This window comes from Equus asinus, chromosome 4, assembly GCF_041296235.1.
Source record: "Equus asinus isolate D_3611 breed Donkey chromosome 4, EquAss-T2T_v2, whole genome shotgun sequence".
In the NCBI taxonomy this organism is placed as follows: domain Eukaryota; kingdom Metazoa; phylum Chordata; class Mammalia; order Perissodactyla; family Equidae; genus Equus; species Equus asinus.
Window position 1 is genome coordinate 113,511,815 of NC_091793.1, and position 19,503 is coordinate 113,531,317.

General features: G+C 37.9%; 1 protein-coding gene and 1 long non-coding RNA gene across 5 annotated transcripts in view; one reads left to right on the forward strand and one right to left on the reverse strand.

Annotated features, from left to right (window-relative positions):
- CHN1 (chimerin 1) overlaps positions 1-19,503 on the reverse strand; it is a 182,808-nt gene that overhangs the window by 26,068 nt on the left and 137,237 nt on the right. The window lies entirely within an intron of this gene.
- LOC139045124 (uncharacterized) lies at positions 2,360-19,103 on the forward strand. 2 transcript variants are annotated; one of them, XR_011502870.1, is made up of 3 exons: positions 2,360-2,487; positions 17,817-17,990; positions 18,920-19,103. It is a non-coding gene; the product is annotated as an uncharacterized lncRNA (long non-coding RNA). The 2 variants fall into 2 exon arrangements; XR_011502869.1 differs by having other exon boundaries at positions 2,432-2,512.

Genomic DNA, 19,503 nt, shown 5'->3' on the forward strand with positions numbered 1-19,503 from the left:
TCAAAACCATTTGATACTTACAGTGTTAGCAAAGAGAATGAATACACTTAAAAAACTATAGTTAATAGTAATTATTCACCAATCATTCCAGCTCGTAAAGGTCTTAGTGCATTTGATTCCTTTATCCCTAAGAAAGGAATCTCCAAAGAAGCGAGGATTTACACGCTAAGATACCTATAGACTGTTATGTATAGGAAAGCAAAGACATTCTAGCTTAACTCAGATGAAAAAATATTGGTAGACTAGAGAAGCAATGAATCTAAACCCCAAACATTAAAGAATAAAAGAAAAAAATCATGAGTATTATCAGTAACACTTTAAGATTTCTGAGCAAATATTGGCTGAAAATGCATTCAAGAAATAAGTTAAAAGAAAAGGGAGATGGAACAAAGAACCCACTGATTTGTATCAAATTACATTTACGTGAGATAATTTCTTATATATATGATTTCCTCCTGCAGAAAACAGTAAAACAAGAGAGTGGAAATCACAAAGTGTGATGATTTGATTCCAACATAAATATCTGCCAAAGCAGCTACTGCAAATAGTGAAATTCATAGCTAAGACTGCCATTTTTACTACTCTTCCATTTATGTATTGAATAGATCTTCAAAATCGAGTAAATGATTTTTAAGATATATATACATATAACATTATTTCAAACTTAAGATGCTACTGAATGTAAGATTTACATTGAATGTAAGACACATATATTCCATTTAGAAAAATTATGCCAATTAAACTGTGAGAAGCCATCGATAATATAAATCCCAATTTCAGAGATGTTAAAATGAAAAAAAAGTACATATCAGAATCAATGAAATACGATATATCAGAATTCAAAATATTACTCCTGGCCAAACTTTCCATATAAGGCTGCAATGGATAACCTGGGATTCATTCCAACTAGGTATGCGCTTGTAACTCTGGCCATTGCCAAATGAGCTTGAGTACAAAACACTGTGTTGATTTTGAAAAGAAGGGCATAATCCCTTCTCTGTCTTTTATGGAAAAGCATCTTTCATGGAAAAAACTATGCAGAGACAGTTGCCTCTGGATTGTTAATGATGTTCAGGGCCTGTAAATTGAAAGCGTTTCCTGGAGTTCCTGAAGCAGAGCCCAAGATCAACATCCAGATAGTCTGTGATGTCTTTGCGTTTACCTGAGTTCCTGAGTGAATAAAATGGATGAAGTATGCACCCTTGCTTTACTCTGAGAGGAATGAGTGAAACGGATAGCATTGACTCATATTAAAAAAGTTGTATAACCACGAAATAGCTACAGAATTGTGAAGGTATTCTTCGGGAAAGTTTTTGCGATACAAACTGGCTTACAGTTGCCAGATCTCAGGATAGTCCAGGATTACTTAACTTGGTAAGGTTAACAAAAATGGACTACAAGTGTGGAGGAAGTCCCAGTTTTGTACCTGCAGTTATCTCATGATAAAGGGTCTTAAAATTACATTGGAGGAGCAAAAACAGAATAGATGGTGTGAAATAAACAAACGAGGGCTCTTGGCCAACAGCACTGAGCACTGAGATGTTATGATAGACCAATTCCCCTCGTCACCTTCACAGAAGCAGTAGTGAACGTGGTTATTTTGAAAATCTTGGGACGTCTCTTCACATTACATGTGCTGAAGAAAGGGTTTAACGGTCTGAGCAGGCCCAATGTTCGCCAATTAAAGGATCACACGTGTATCTCAGAAAGCAATCTTTAGGATATTGTTATTTATACATTCTCTTCTTGGATAGCTTTTTATAAAGGCATCCTGAGCCATTTGCAACTAGTTTTATTGTTGTTGTTTTTAATTTTGTCTTTTTAAACCATTTGTAAAGGTAGCTTATATAGCTCTCCAGGAAATTAATCTAGAGATAGGCCTTGAAGCACCAAAAGCTTACTAAATTTCTACTGGTATAAAAGGGTTTAAGTGGATTTCCTTTTGAATTTTTATATCTAAAATACATATTTTTAAAATTTTGTTTGTCTTGTGACCTGTAAGACTCCACAGACCTCATTAATCACTTTTATTCATTCATAAACATTTATTAAGTGATGATATATTCAAAGATAAAAAGGATATTAGCTCAAGGAATTCACTATAGGTTTCTCCCGTTAAATGCGGTGTGATAATGCTCTGCTGAAAGTGTCTGCAGTGTGAGGACAGCTGGGGGAGGGCCACTGCTCAGGCACAGCCAGGGCCAAATGGGGGTGTGCATAGGGGAGCGGGGTACATTAGGAAAGGCTGTTCCAGGGAAATCAAAGAAACACAGCAAGAGTGAAACAATGGGATGTTTAGAGCATTGCAAGAAAGTTCAGAACGGGTGGGGGCAGGAATGACTGGCACGGCAGGAGACAAAGGAGGCAGACAGGGCCTTTTCCACGCCTACAAATTTATACTTTGCCCAGTGAGCAATGCAGGGCCACTGAAGATTTTTAAGGAGAGCAACACAGTCAAGGGAGCAAGGCTGGAGGAAGACCGACTAGGTAGGATGCTATGGCTGTGGTCCAGGTAATAGAGATGTGGATCTGAACTCAGGCAGTGGTGATCGAGAGAAAGGGATACATTTAGGAGGCAGAATCAACAGGGCTGGGTAACTAATTGAATCAGATACAGAGGAGAGGGGAAGAACCTGGGTTACTGTTAAGAGTTTTGGGCCTGGTGACTTGGAGAAGAGAGGATTAACTGAGGGAACAAAAGCAGAGGACCAGGTCTGGAAGTGAGATGGGAGGGAAGAGGGGAAGAGAAAGGCTGATTGAAGATTCCTGGGGAAGAGGAGTAACTCATGTTCTAAGGCTCCTGAAGGCGTCAGATGGAGATGGGAGCCAGGGCAGAGAGATTAGCTTTGAATAAGAGGATAATTACTTTTCCCCTTTCCTGAGCTGGAAAAAGGCTTAGCGGGAGAGAATGGCTGTGCAGGAGTAGAGGGCAGGGGCGGGAGGCCAGAAAGCTAAAGGAGTTCATAGTCTGTAGTCTCTGTGCCTTAGGATGGAAGCTCAGCTACTAAGCAAATGAGGAGTTTGGGGAAAGTGGGGGATAGGAACTGGAACTGGCCAGAAATTCAGAGAAACGCTGTTGGACTTGAAGGCAAGTTTCTCGCCTGGATAGCAATGAAGTCATACTAGAACAGTGTCAAATGCATGAAAGAAAAAGTGACACATTCTTTTTAAAATGGTGATTGTGCTATATTTGAGCTTTATCTAAAAGTTTTATTTTCTAAGCAGTTTTACATAATCAGTGATATTTATATCATGTATTTTACTAAGTCAGAAAAACATATCTTTAAAAAATCAATTGCACAGATGACACAACTTAGAATAGCTCTCCAGTTCACTGCTCCATCCAGCACAATGGAAACAGGGTGCTGTCCCTGCAGACGATTTTGTTTACTAGATTTGGTTGTATTTTGATTACCTGTCTTAAAAGGATTAAATCAGAACGTAATGGGCATTGAAAGTATAATAATTAAAGGGCCAAAAGTTGCACTTTGGGGATTCTTTCTGCTTAGGACGATGCTAAGAAAGAACTAGGGTGGGATCTTGGAGAAAGGAGGCCTGGAGTGGTTCTCAAGGGGACCAGGGGCTTGGGCCGGAAGCCCTAGATTATAACCGAGAAGGACCTTGCCTGGAATGCCCGATGGTGTAGTGGACACCCCTCAGAGATCTGCAGCTGGTGAGCACCCAGGGAATCAGTTATCGCTGTCTTTACAACAGACACAACTGACACTCATTAAGTGTCATTCTCTTTGTGTCGGCTTTTTTATAGGATTTTATTCTAAATGGACCCAGATTTTTATGTTTTCGTAAGTTTGTGTTTTGTTTTCCTGTCTCTTCTTATTCTCCAAGGCTGTCAGCTTTTTCTCCTCCTTCCTCACCCGCTTCTCCCCTTTCCATTCAAAGACTCTTAGTTGTGGATGAGGAAATCGGATAAGGGAGCTTTGCTAGCACTGGACATCAATCAACAAAATGTATCATCTATCTTCCTCTTGAAAGCCTTTTTTTTTTTTTTTTTTAAACCCAACTTCTATCTTCTGGTCTGTGTTTCTCATAGTTAAGGCTGATGGACAGTGGTCTCGTGATGAATGAAGTGTTAGTAGTATCTTACTTCATTCTATGACATGCACTAGTCCTTACTTAACTATTTCTTACAAGCAGAAGCTGCCTGTTTCTGCTGTTTACCGTATGACCTTAATGACACAGACCAGCTTTACAAGGTGGGAAGCTGACTAATTCCTTTATAAACAGAACTATTTCTTCCTTAGAGTTATTTAAACAAATTGCTCGATCAATTTATAAGAAAATAATTCCTTTGAGAAGGGTGTTTTGGTAAGATAATCTACAAGAGCAATTAGTTTCAGAATAAAGTATTAGTGAGGTCAGGGATGAGCCTGAGAAAAGCAATCTTGTAAGCTGGCCACAGATATTTTTTCTAGGCCACCTCCAAAGCTTTTGGTACATCTTGACAAATGAAAGTGACAAAGTACATGGCAGGAATTATACCTTCATGAACAAAGGGCATGGCAAGTAGTTTGAAAGCCCTCTTTTCTTTTGCAACTGGAAAAAAGACAACTTTATTACCATGGCATTTGAGATTGCTTTTCACCTGTGAACAACTCGTTTCATGTTATTCTCCTTAAAAACAGAGATGAAAGGCTGGATTAATTAATAGACCCCAATAGAGTCTGTCACAGAGAAGGCACTGGTCAGAACGAGGCTGAAAAGGACGGACAGACAGGGAGATGGGTGGGCTACTCAGGGGCCCACGCAGCACAGGCCAAGGGTCGTGTGTCTCCCGGGCACTGACCTAGGTAAAAACCGAACCCAGTCTCAAATGGGCCTCCTGTTATACTGACCAAATCCTGGCTTCTATAAGAAAACCACCATGTCTGCTTCCCATCATATTTCTGACATTCACCTCTCCAGATTGAATGTCGGTAATAGAAACAGTGGAAAAGAAATCCACGCTATGGGAAGAGAAAGAAAAATTCAGCATATATTTCTTAACCCTTCCAAGCCATAATACCACCTCTAGAAATAAGCCTGAGAGCAAAAGCCAAGGAGCATGCCTGCAAAGCCCGCTGCAAATGGAAACTACGGTGGAGGCAATAAGAACATTGGGGGAAATGAGATGGGGCTTGGGAAGGTGGGAATGACATTTCAGCTGCCGCTCTTCATCTGGAGGCTCTGATGAGTCAGTTCTCCAGCACGGTACTGGGTGATGAAGCGAGAGAACAGATGATCACAATCAAAAGGAAGGGAAGGTAGGTAGGCAGGCAGCTGGGCAGGAAAGCCTTTTTCTCTCTTTTAAAAAAAATTTTTATCTTTAGGGCAATTAGAGTGTACTCTTTTTAAGTAATCAATTTTAGTCTCATCAAGATGGCTTAATTTTCACCCAAAAGATTTGAAATTTAGAATTTTGGTCCTAATTTTGCCACTTCAGTTGAAGTACTGTGGTTTATACTACTAAGTCGTGAGAAGAGGTTGCATAACATTGGTTATGATCATCAGCAAGAAACACATACAATTGTGTAGGAGTTCCCTGCCAAAAAAGGAGGGGAAGGGGTACTCAAAATAGGAGTATCTTTAGTCTCAAAGCAACACCACCTTGTCTTATTTAATTAAATTTAGTCAAAACTAGGGGCCTTCCAATTCTTAGAGGAAAAATCTCTAACAGACCATGAGGTTTGGGAACGGTTAAACCACCAGCACTGACATCGATGGATGTGTAATGTGGTGCCCATGGCAGGAAAGCCAGGAGGAATGCAGCAAGCTCTTGCTGAAACACGTCTTTCAGCAACACTTGGAGCCGTGAGTGCCTGGAACAGAGAAGAGGCGCACCCACGGCCAACAGCAGACAGGACGGGGGAGGTCCTGGGCGCACGGAGGCGCTGGACAGCTGGTGAAGGCGCCTGGGTGTAAACAGCTTCTATGACTAGCTGCTGCCGGGCCCTGTGAGGCCCATGTGAAACAGACAAGTAAAGACAGAAGCATCATTTCAGGAAGACAAATGGCAGAAAATCAGTGACCTAATATTTCAAGAGTGAGAAAATTGTTCAAAATTGAAGGAGACACCATAAAAGCCTGCTAGACATACACTGGTCATACCACAAATAAATGCCATCCTCTTAAATATGAGAAATCACTCTAGGAAAAAGCTGACTTAACATGGTCAGACTATAAAAAATACTAGTCTTACTAGCAGGGCAAGTACTAGGGCAATATAATAATTTAGTCCTGCTCCCACGTGAAAAACATTATAAAAATGGTTTTTCTTGATTGATGTGTAAAATACTTTAAGTAAACGTACAGAAAAAATAATGAATTATCAATTCCACTCATTTAATTCATTCAGCAGATTCTATATAAGGCCTTATTACCAGTTTAACTTTCTTTACGGCTTCCTTTATGATCTGCCTATTCCCACCCCACCCACCAACCCCAAATCAACCTTTTCCCAGTGAGGGAGAAACAGCTCTGAAACAACAGCTGAGTTAATGTGGCGCAGACAAGCGAACTTGCTTAGAATCACACACAGCCACATTAATGCTAGACCACGAGCCGTTTCTGAGGTCAATGTTCTGGTCTAAGCCGCAGAGGGGCCCCTTACGCAGAGCCATCAATCCAAAACCCAGGAATCAGGCGGTGGACACAGCAAAGTTCTCAAGACATTCCTTTTACTTACTTATTTTTTAATTTAATCATGTTACAAGGTACAGATTGTATAATAGATAATATAACAATAATTATAGCTAGTAATTAAAAAACACTTTCCATTTCAAAACATGGGTGTTTAAACTCCTAGAAAACCTTTAATTTTAATGTGTAGACATCTAAGTTTCAGAAGCAAATTTCCTTTCTTTGCATAGGAGCTCGAATGAGAACTTCACTACTACATTGAATCATGGCTAAAGTTGAAAAATGTCAAATGCCATAACCTAAAAACATTTCTACTTTGAAAGTTTAGTTTCATTACGTGGATGAATAAGTTTGCATTCAACTATCAGTAGTAAAAAATCAACACACTGAATCAATACTTCAAAATGCCAATCTCTTAAAGTTCTATCTTGAAGGTCTAACAGGAAAATAAATGAATCAACTTGGTTGTGCAATAAAAACCTCTGTACAATCCACAGCTGGCTGACAGATAATCTCTTTCCCCACATTACAGATAGGTAAACTGAACCCTGAGAGACAAAAAAGCCTCAGACTGATCTACATTATCTTAACATCCACAATTCCTCGAAGCCAAGTCTGTGCTAATATTAACATTTCCGCACAACCAGATTTCAATTTCTCTTTGGCTAGGTTGTAAAAATGTCATCTAAAGAAGTTTACTGTTAATACATATTATGTTATGAATGGAAGTATTCCTATGATATACTAGGAAAACGGTTTGACTAAAATGCACAAGAAATTATAAAACCATGTAAACCTTTTAAAGCTCTAGTAAAAGAGATCCAGATTTTCTCTATAGTTTTTCTCCTACTTTATTGATTGCTACTCTTATCTTTAATATTTCTTTCCTTCTGTTACTTAGTTTGAATGGGTCTTCTTTTCCTAGTTTCTTAAGGTGGAAGCTTAGCTCATTGATTTAAAATCTTTTTCCTTTCCTAAAATAAGCATTTAATGGTATAGATTTCACTATAAGCACTACTTTAGCTGCATTCCACAAATTTTGATATTCTGTATTTTTCTTTTTATTCAGTGCAAAATATTTTCTAACATCCCCTGTGATTTCTTTCTTTTTTTTTTTTTTGAGGAAGATTAGCCCTGAGCTAACATCTGCTGCCAATCCTCCTCTTTTTGCTGAGGTCGACTGGCCCTGAGCTAACATCCATGCCCATCTTCCTCCACTTTTTTTATATGTGGGACACCTACCACAGCATGGCTTGCCAAGCAGTGCCATGTCCGTGCCTGGGATCCGAACCGGTGAACCCCAGGCTGCGGAAGCAGAATGTACGCACTTAACCGCTGCGCCACTGGGCTGGCCCCAGATTTCTTCTTTAATTCATGAGTTACTTAGCAGTAAGTTGTTTAATTTCTAAATATGTGAGAAATTTTTTCAGATATGTTATTGATTTTGAATTTAATTCTCTTGTGGTAAGCAGGTATGCTTTGTACGATTTTCATCCTTTCCCATTTATTGACACTTGTTTTATTGCTCAGAATCGTCTATCTTGGTGAATCTTCCATGTTCACTTGAATAGTATGTGTATTTTGCTGTTGCTGAGTAGAATACTCTATAAATATCAATTAGGTCAAAGTGATACTGTTGTCCAAGTCTTCTATATCCTTACCAAAATTTATTATTTGTCTATTTGTTTTATCATTGAGAAAGAAGTGTGGAAATATCCATCTATAGTTATAGATTTGTCTAGTTGACTTTTCAGTTCAGTTGTTGCTTTATTCATTCTGAACTGTTATTAGGAGCATATAAATTTTAAATTGCTATGTCCTCTTGATGAGTTTTATCCTTTTTACTCTCAATAATATTCCCTGTTCTGAAAACTACGTTTAATATTAATATAGCTGCTCCATTTTTCTTTGAATTACTGTCCGCATGATTTACCTTTTTCTTTTTACTTCTGTCTTTTTTTTTAAAGTGGGTTTCTCGTGGATAGCATATAGTCAGATCTTTCTTTTTTATCCAATTTGACAACCTCTGCTTTTTACTGGAGTGTTTGGGCCAACTCCATTTAATGTAACTATCAATATGATTGGGTTTAAATCTGCCATCTTGTTTCTGTTTTCCATATATTTCATTTGTTCTTTGTTCCTATTTCTCTCTTTTCTTGCATACTTTTGGATAAACTACTTATTTTTTATGAATCCATTTTGTCTCCACTATTAGTTTATAACTATTTTATTTTTTACAGTTTTCTCTAAGGTCTACAATACACATCTTTAACTTATCAGTCTACCTTCAAATGATATTATAGCACTTCATGTATAGTGTAAGAATCTTACAACAGTATACTTCCACTTCCCTACTCTGTTCTTTATGCTATTGTTGTCATATATTTTACTGGTATAAACTCATAATATATTACTATTTTTGCTTTAAACAATTATCTTTTAAAGATACTAAAATGAAGAAAAAACATCTTTTACACTTACCCACGTTTACCATTTCTAGCATTCTCTATTCTTTTGTAGAGATCTAAATTTCCCACCTGGTATTATTTTCCATCTGTCTGAAGAACTTCCTTTAATATTCTTATAGTATGGATGTCCTGGTGATGAATTCACTCAGTTTTTCTTTGTTTGAAAAACAAATATTTTTTTTTTTTGTCTTCATTTTTGAAAGAGATTTTTGCTGGATATAGAATTCTAGGTCAATAGTTTGTTGTTGTTGTTGAGTACTTTGAAGATGCCGCTCCATTGTCTTGCACAGTTTCTGATAGAATTTTGTGTCATTCTTATTCATCTGTATATAATATGTATTCTCCTCCCCCCCTGCTGCTTTTCAAAAACCTTTGTAAGATATTTAAAGGATTATTTCAAATTTTTAATTAAAGATGTTAATAAAGAAAACAGTAGTGTAAAATTTATCTTCTGTAAAAATAATTTTACATTGTATTACTGTGTATGTGCAAATTTTAGGTCCTATAAAACCATAAAACTATGAACACATTATGAAGCTGGACTGTAAAAATAAAATTCAAGAGAAATCGAACATGTTTAACTTCTAGATCCTAGAGGCGTCCTCTATACATTTTGTTGTCACACGTGAGGGGTGAACAACTTCACCTCTCAGGCTGAGGCAAAGGACCACTTTAGGAAGAAGATTGTTCTTTCCCATAACCTGGTTTTCTTTCTGTCTCTCTCTGGCAGCTCTCACAATTTTCTCTTTAGCACTAGTTTTTAGCAATTTGATGATGATGTGCTGTGGTGGTGTTTTCCTCATATTTTTTTTTTCTATGTGGAGTTCACTGCACTTCTTGGTCTGTGGGTTTTCATCAAATTTATATTTTTGGTCATTATATCTTCAAATAATCATTCTGTTCCCTAGCCTCCCACCACTGCTCCTTCTGACTCCAATTACACTTAAGTTAGATTGCTTGATATTGTCCCACCTGTCGCTGATGCTGCGCTCATTCTTTTTTAAAATTCTTTCTGTCCTTCATTTTGGATATTTTCTATTGCTATGTTCTGGTTTTCTAGTCTTTTCTTCTGTGGTGACTAATATGCTTTTAATACTATTACAACCAGCGTACTTTTCATTTCAGACATATTTTTCATCTCGAGGGAGTCCATTTAGGTTGTTTTAAACAGCTTCCTTTTCTTTCCTCACTGTAGCCTTTAGTCTACTGCTAATTTAGTCATGCTACTAAGATGATACCCTTGTGAAGACGTTTAAACAATGCCTCATGTATTATGATATCTTTCCACTCCTACTGGTGGATAAAACTATTCTCAGCTCTGGGTGAATTTCAGTAATTGTTCAGCCTATTGCTTTCTGGTGGTTTCCAAACAGTCTCCTCTCATGCACGTGTAGATAAGCGCTAAGTCAAAAACTCACGAAGACTGCTGTGTGGACCTCCAGAGCTCTTCCTGTGCACAGCTCTGTCTCCTCAGGTACTCTGCCCCACAAATTTTAGCGGCTGTGCTTCGCCAAACTCCAATCTCTGTGTCCTCAACTTGGCTAGACCACTGGGCTCTCTTTGGATCCCCCCACCCCCGATGTGCCGTGGACTGGAAACTGCCTCCAGGTACTAGGCGAGAACAATCTTGAGACTCATTTTGTTTGTGTTCCTTCTTTCAGGTACCACAGTGCTATACTACCTGTTACTCAATCTCTGATTGTTGTTTTATATGCTTCTTCTAGTTTGCTAGTTGTTTAAGATGAGAAGGTGTATCTATTTTCTCCTTCATGGCTGAAAATGGAAGTTCAGATTATATTCTTGTTTCTAAAACTGATCTTTCACGTGATGAGCTTGAACCTATGACTTCTCTGGGCTTCAGTTGCTACACGTGTAAACGACATTAACTTAATCAGTAATTCTCAATGTCCCTTATATACGCTGAAATGCTTCAGGATTCCTTTGTTATCAAACTCTACAAGCACGTCTCTCCCACCAACATGTTACGGTAACAGTGTTGTATTCAGTAGGGTGTACACTAGAATCTTGTAATTGGTGATTTCATTTGTCATTTAATGTGGTAGTGGGCATTTCTTATTTTTAAGCCACACAGAATAAATGTCTTATGTTTGGATAACAGTCCTCAATCCATGTGAACTGTATGGAGCTAACCCTATCCCCAGCTCCAGGGGAGAGTATGTGACCTAGATCTAAGCCAATGAGCGCATCCCATCCTCCTGAACCAGAGCTACTGGTTCAGAGATGGGCATCTAAGATAACTGGGCAAATGCCTGCCAGGCCTAGACCCTTTGTTCAAAAAGCCTCTCTTTATAGCTGATTAGAATCTGGAACTATACAGAGCTGGAGCCTCTGTCAGCCATCTTGTCACTAGAGGGAGCCTAAAAATGAAGACAGAGCTGGGAGATAGGGTTGTGGTGGCATTTTAAGCCCTGGGTCAAAGGATACCTTCAACTAACACTGGACTTTCCTACTATGTGAGCCAATAATTTCCCTTTTTGCCTTGGTGACCATGGGTTGGACTCTCTGACCATTGCAATGGAAAGTGTCCCAACTGTTCCATCAAATGGTAAATATCTGCCATGGGTTCCAAGTAGATTTTTAAATAGATACACTGAAGCAATGTCACATAACTGTGGAGTAATGAGCTGTAACAGCAACCATCAAAGCAAAAACCGCATGCTTCCTAGAGATGGACCTTCTCTTTACAGCTGAGGGCACTGTGCAAACTTGTGAGGCGGGGTCACAAGCAGCGATCAGGGTGTGGCACATGTAAGGGCTGGGACCCCACACAAAAGGAGTTCTACAACAGAGAAAGAGTCAGCCTGACACTGTAGGCCTGATCTGGGCAAATGCATTCACAGAGCCAAAACATCATCTCTCATATAACAGACTGGAGGACATCATCTACTATCACAAGAATCCTCTGGCTCTCATGACCTAAAAAATGATATATTCTCTTCTTTTTAATTTTTATGTCCAGTTAATACTTTAAAAACACACCTAGTTCTATCTTTGCTCCCCAAAGAATATAAAAATAAAGAAAATAAGCACCTGATGATGTTCTCTAGAAGTGAAACATCGCTGGGCTATTTCTCCTTTCCTTCCTAGCTTTTGTACTGTGAAACCAGAAGAATCTTAAGATAATTTAAGAAGAGGCATTAGTAAACCTAAAAAAACTATTGGTATCGTGTTTATCAGGAAAATAATTTGTAGAGTTTTCTCAGATGCCAGTGGTACTGTGATAAAATATTCAAGAAAGAAGAAAAATCACTATTTGCATGTATTCTCTCCACTTAAAAAAACAATCTTTCCTAGACATATTTCCACTTCCTTAGGTACATATGCATGTCTGTTTTCTCTGTGCCCTTTGGGCTCTTTGATGAAGGCAATGATATTTTTGTGTCATGTACTATTACAAATAATGAATGCCGACTAATGATGATAGAAGTATACTGAGATATAGGAAACTTGACAACAGCTGGGGTAAGATGTTGCGACCTGTACATATTCTCCATGCTTTGACTCTTATTAAAGCCACAGTAGACTTCACTCCTAAGTAAGACTCTCTGTTCTCTGAGGAATGCTGACATAGCGGGTCACAAAGAAGATCAAGTATGACGGCATAATTTGTCAATTAATGTTTTGAAAAAGAGATATGAAATACTACATATGTATCTCTCCTATTGACTTAGAAAATGAGCAGAATATAATTAAGATTTAATCCTCAGTTAAATCTGGAAGGGGAGAATGGAGACATGATTCAAGCGACCACAAAAAGTTGCCTTTAAAATACCAACATGTTCCAAATGTGGGAAAAACCAATCCTTGAAGGTTAGATTATTGTGTGGACACATAAACTAAAGTATTAAGAGAACAGAATTTGGAAGAGGTGACTTTTTAAAATTGTGTTCTTCCCATGGGTTTACTAGGATCCTAAACTCGTTATTGTGCCGGGAGTCACAAGCCAAGCTGGTTCTCTAGGATAGATTTTGGAGATACCAAATTTTCTAAAACATTAAGTCACTAGGATGGACATATATGCTGGAAATAACCAATGCCACATTAGGTGTAGTTGTCTGCCAGAGAGTCTCATCTTAGGATAATGGGTGGGAATAAGAATCAGGACAGGTTCTGCTGAGAGAGAGCCAGGTTCCTTTGGAAGCTGTTTAAAAGTGGCAATCCTACATCTTAGTTTCATAGGCTGGCCTGAGGTTTTGTTTTTAATTGTTTGGTTTTGAGTTACATAGAAGAAATAGTACACTTACCATAAGCTCCACTAACAGTCTCCAAGTAGAAAAGACAAACTTCCAAATCTCTCTCCAAATTTTAAAGCAGCAAAAGCAAAAATAAACAAGTGGGACTACATCTAATGATAAATCTGCACAGCAAAGTGAATAATTAACAGAGCGAAAAGACAACCTGCTGCTGGATCATAAGGTAGTTTTATTTTTAATTTTTTGAGAAATAGCCATACTGTTTTCCATAGTGGCTGTGGCAATTTACCTCCCTACCAACAGTGCACAAGGGTTCTCTTTTCTCCACATCTTCACCAACACTGGTTATCTTTTGTCTTTTTGATAATAGCCATTCTAATAGGTGTGAAGTGATATTTCATTGTGGTTTTGATTTGCATTTCCCTAATGATTAGTGATGTTCAGCATCTTTTCATATACCTGTTGGTCACGTGGATGTTGTCTTTTTTTTTTTTAAAGGCTCTGAGAGATTGTATGTTCCCAGCTTTTATTTTTTCTCTCCCTAAAGCCCCAGTACATAGTTGTCTATCCTAGTTGTAAGTCCTTCTAGTTCCTTTATGTGGGGTGCCCCCACAGCACGGCTTGATGAGTGGTGTGTAGGTTCACGCCCAGGATTCGAACAAATCCCGGGCTGCTGAAGTGGAGCACATGAACTACTTGGCCACGGGGCTGGCCCCTGGATGTCTTCTTTTGAGAAATGTCTACTTAGGTCCTTTGTCCATTTTTAAATTGGGTTTTTTTTTTTTTGCTATTAAGTTGTATGAGTTCCTTATATATTTTGGATATTAACCCCTTATTAGATACATGCTTTCCAAATATTTTCTCCCATTCCATAGGCTGCCTTTTCATTCTGTTGATAGTTTCTTTTGCTGTGCAGAAGCTTTTTAGTTTGATGTAGACCCACTTGTCAACTTTTGCTTTTGTTGCCTGTGCTTTTGGTGTCATACCCAAAAAATCATTGCCCAGACTAACATCTAAAAGCTTTTTCCCTATGTTTTCCTCTAGCAGTTTTTTTGGTTTCAGGGCTTACAGTTAAGTCTTTAATCTGTTCTGAGTTTATTTTTATATATGTTGTGAGATAAGGGATCGATTTCATTCTTTTGCATGTGGCTATCCAGTTTTTCCAATATTATTTACCGAAGAAACTATTCTCTCTCTCCTTAGTGTTCTTGGTACCCTTATTGAAGATCTTTTGGCTGTAGAAGTGCAGGTTTATTTCTGGGCTTTCTATTCTGTTCCATTGGTCTATATCTCTGTTTTTAATGCCAGTATCGCACTGTTTTAATTATTGTAGCTTTGTAATGTATTTTGAAATCAGGAAATATGATGTCTCCAGTTTTGTTCTTCTTGCTCAAGATTTCTTTGGCTATTTAGGGGTCTTTTGTAGTTCCATATGAATTTTAGAATTGTTTTTTATATTTCTGTAAAGAATGTCCTTGGGATTTTGATAGCAATTGCATTGAATCTGTAGATCTTTTTAGGTAGTATGGACATTTTAGCAATATTAATTCCTGCAATTCACAAAATCAGGGTTTCTCTTGAATTAAGTATAGCATTTTAAATTCTCTAGCCCCACAAAACGGCGATGAAGTAGTATAAGCAACTACGTGCAAACCAACAAGACCTTTGTGAAACACTTCTTTTTGGATTATTAACAGCAGGCGGTAACCTTTCCAATGACCTTAATGATCTAAATTTGCACTTGAGGTGTCATAACCAGCTCCCCAGCCAGTGTTACAAACCATAAGAAGGATGAAGTAGGGCTGAGGTCAAGAGGGCCACAAAGCTGAGGGGCAGAGCAGAGGCCTGGATGAAGTACATGATGAGTCTTTGTGGTCCTCCTCCCCACCAGCGGGGGCAAAAGTAAAAAGCAGAGTAGAGTATGTTCACTATTTTTGGCTTCCACAGCATCTGATACGTACTTATCAGATAGCAGCAGAAACACAACGCCTACAGGGACCTTATAGATGATCTTGTCCAATCTCCTACTTCCTCTCCATCAGCCCTCTGCAAGTCTGACTGCCCCAAGCAGAGAAAAACCCCTGCTATGCGCTGATCTTTATTTTATTTTTTCTTGCAAGTGGCCTACATTAAGAATCAGGAATTGTGTGTGTGTGCATACACACATATATACATATATATGCATAATATTGAAATATATAATTCAATTTAATCTCCTACTTGGAGAAAAACATTACTTATCCCTTTAAAATGTTTATTTTGGACACTCCATGTTCAGATCCATAGGAGAAGCAATGATGAGTGACATTACTGCTGAAGCTTAATAATGAGACATGCCAGGCTGCCTTTTCCATTTTGTCATATTGCATTTAACTTTTTTTATCTTACTATTAATTCAAAACAATATTCAAATTTCTGAGCATTTAAAATGTGAACACAGGTTCTCCAGTAGATAAGGTAACATGATGACATTTTAGGGTTTGTTTCATTTTAAAAACTCCCATGAATTTGATTTTTTAAAAAACCATTTGTAACAATACAAGTCTTAAGAGCATTAGAATAATCTATTTTTGTGGTGAAATTTCCTGCTGCCACGAGAAGTGGTTTCAAAATAACAAGAACCACCACCACCGTCACAGCAAAGGTCCACCATGTCATACTGTGTGCTCGTTTACTTAGTCATCCAACAGATGCTTCTGGAGCATTTTACTAGAAATGGAGACGGAGGAAGGAAGAATGGAGGGAGCAAAGAAGGCAGAGGTGGTGGTGTGATGCTTGGTGGGGATAATGCAAAGGCAGTGGTAGGAAGAGTCCTTGAATATGTCATTTCACTGATGATATAACTAGTTTTTAAAAAATATGCTTTCATATAATTTTAATTCTTTTCAAAAATCAACATATTAAAAATTTGTCCCTATGTGGGCTTTAATAAAATTTTAACGATGGAAAGCAGAATAATTATACTAACAAATGTAATGCTTCTTAATATAATCAGAGAATTTTAGAGCTGTAAGAAAACTCATAGATCATGTAGTTTAACTCCACATTTCATACTAAGTCAGTTTTTACTTGTTGGTTCATTTTGTATTTATTTTCAAATGTAAATCAAATGAAGAGCACAGGGCTTGGATCCTAAAAGGAAAGACCACTTTCAGCAGGAGTGCTGGCTGCTTCAACCCTTCAGTTTATCAAACAGCAGAATGTCTGGTCTGTTGGCCAGGATGGACAGCTTCACTATTATCACTTTATCCCAGTAGGTCTTGGATCAGTAATTTTATTAAATAGTCTGATTATGTTATAGTGTTATTTTAATTACAGTATCAATTCACATTTCAGGATTCATTGCTTGCATATTATCTTGGCAACATTAAATCTATTTACATAATACATCACATCTTTCATTTGTATGCAGAATGCAAGTATCTGAAACTCTAAAATCAACCAGTCACCACTTCAAGACTACCTTAAAAAAGAACTACACATATTTTAAAGTGTCTACTCACTATATTTCTTAACGTTGTTTTCTTTTAATTATTTATATGCCTAAGTAGCCAGGTTTCTGTTATTATTATTATATGTCATCTTGACTTTATTCTATAGAGCTATCTGAATTAAACATACCAAATGAAACACTGAGTAGTTTAATTTGGAGGGAGTAAAAAAAAAAAACACAGAAGATTTCACTGTATTCTGTGGTGCATGAAAATGCAACTGCTCTTATGTAACATCTAACCCTGCCTGGGAGCTAAGAAAGAGCAAGAGCTTTCTTTAGCCCCCACAATCAGGCCAGGGTTCTCAATTGCATCAGGACCTCTCAACTGGGCAAGCAAAACGTCTTAGTAAGGATTCAGAAAACTATCGACTTAGGGATAATTTGTAATAACAAAAATAGTGGCTACCATGTACCTACACATACCAGGCACTCAATTTTTCTGATGTAGAACCAGAGGTTTAGAGAGATGAAGCAATCTGCCCAAGGTCATCCAAATAATAAGCGAGCTCCTAGGGCACGGGCTGGGTCTCAGTTATCCTTCTATCCAGAGCCTCAGAGGGAGGCTGTGGTCACCGCTGATGGGGTGCCTGTGTCTTACTTTTAATGTCAGAGGTTCTCTGTTTAGTTTAGTTTTTAAGTCTGTTCAAGAAATTAGCACTTGCTTGCTCACTTTCTCTCTCTCTTGTGTTAGCATAAGAGCAGTTCTTAAAATGAGAGGTCAATCCAGGAGACAGTTAAAATTATTTTCACTCTAAGTTAAGCTGACAAGTTACAGAGTAATGGTGTTTAAAGGATATGGGACATTTATTTTTAAAATGATGATCTCCCTAAGAGAGACAACTATCCTTCTTGTGGTAGATTCTTTATCAAATCCTTACAAGTAACCACAGAAAAAAGAGTGTTACATAACACAGCAAAATGGGAAGCCTTCCCTGTTTCCTTTTTTGCCTCTTCTATTAAAAAAAAACAAAAACTCTCAAAAAACAAATACCTGTCTGGAATTAGGCCCAGCTGAGTTTTTTGGATTTCACCTTGGTGAATGCTCCCACCAAAGGAAGAAGACGCTCTTGGCTTCAGCCTCTGAAATGAGATTTGGCAGCTGTCCAACACCACAGAGCAACGTTACATAACAAGGCAGTGCAAGAAGCACAAAGAAAACTACATTGAAATGAGGCTTTGGTGAGTGGGCTGGTGGCTGGGCAGAACACACTTTTACCAAGATAGAAAATAGGCAGCGGCAAGGCCATGTGAACAATGACCATTACGTAAATGCTCAGGGTTTTTCCCCCCACAGTCCACTTCTGAACTGCACACACTCACAGATCACAAGCAGTGACCTTCGGAGTGAACATTTGTGTGGGAGAGAACGGCTCCTGCCACAGAGTCTAAATTCTTTTGGGGATGTTCTCGGAAGTCAAGTATGATAACCACGCCCCCCCCCCCCCCCCCCGTCTCATTTTTATACTGACACCCCACAGAAACATTTTTTGAATAACAAAGAGTAATTTCAATGGAAAGAGAGAAATACTGAGACTTCTGACCTTATTAGCAACTCTAAAAATATGTAATGCAACTCACTGTCTACCATAAGCTTGTTCCTAAGCATACCTTTTTTTTTAAACAGGAAGCCCAAGCTGGTTTTAAATTTTTAGCTCCAGAGAAGGAAGCAGACTTCTACTTTTTAATGTGCTTTTTTTTTTTTAAAGAAAAGTATCTTTAAAATAGTTTGGGTACCAAGCTAAGAGTCATGTTTGCTCATAGTCAGCACTTTCTGGCTGTACAAGATTTGTTAAATTAAAATTGAGAAATTACTAGAAGATACAACCAAAAAAAAGGGAGAATGTGCCTATTTATGCAAATCCTTAAATAGCCCTATTATTTGCTTTTAACCAATATGGAGAGAAAGTATGTACAATGAACTTGACTTAGCACTAAAATGGCATCCTTAATAGGTCGATCTGTTCCTGCTGAACACACCAGAGGGTCCATCTTTGGAGACAGACTTTAAAATCTCAGCCATTTCTAAACAGTATGATTAGTTTCTTGCTTAGGAACCTAAAGGGCTATTTTTGTGATCTAACATGCATATAACTTTATATTTCCAAAAGGATTTCTTTGGGGTCATTTTCCTGATAGAGGTCCTGTAATACCAGCTTGTGTATCATGCAAGAAGAAACTGAGGCCTAGTGACCTACATGTATTGTGGGTTCCCAAATGCAAGATGTGGTGGAGACTGTATGCACATACTGAATGGTCTCAATTTCATTTTAAATCGAAGATACTGGTTGAAAGGTAAGGTCCTTAATATGTGTAAAGAGGGATAAGAAAATGCTATTTGTTTTACCTTGAAATATTAGCAATCTTTACACAGTCCATACATTTTGGAATTTATCCTTTATCCCAAAATGATCTGAAGATCATAAAAATCTCACTATGGAAAAAGCAGAGCATATTGGGGGCTTGGTATTCAGCATTTGAGTAAATGGTAGTGTTAAAAATCAGGATGAATTACAAATTTGGAATGAAATTTCCTGCTACAGAGCCTGGTAACTTCTATCTGCTGAATAAGTGTTGAATAAATTAATAAATAATCTGAAGATCAGGGTTTCCAGCTTTATCAACTTTTGAAACCAGATACCCTCAACATCAAAACTAATGACATTTTGTCTCAACTAAAAATATTCATGTCTCA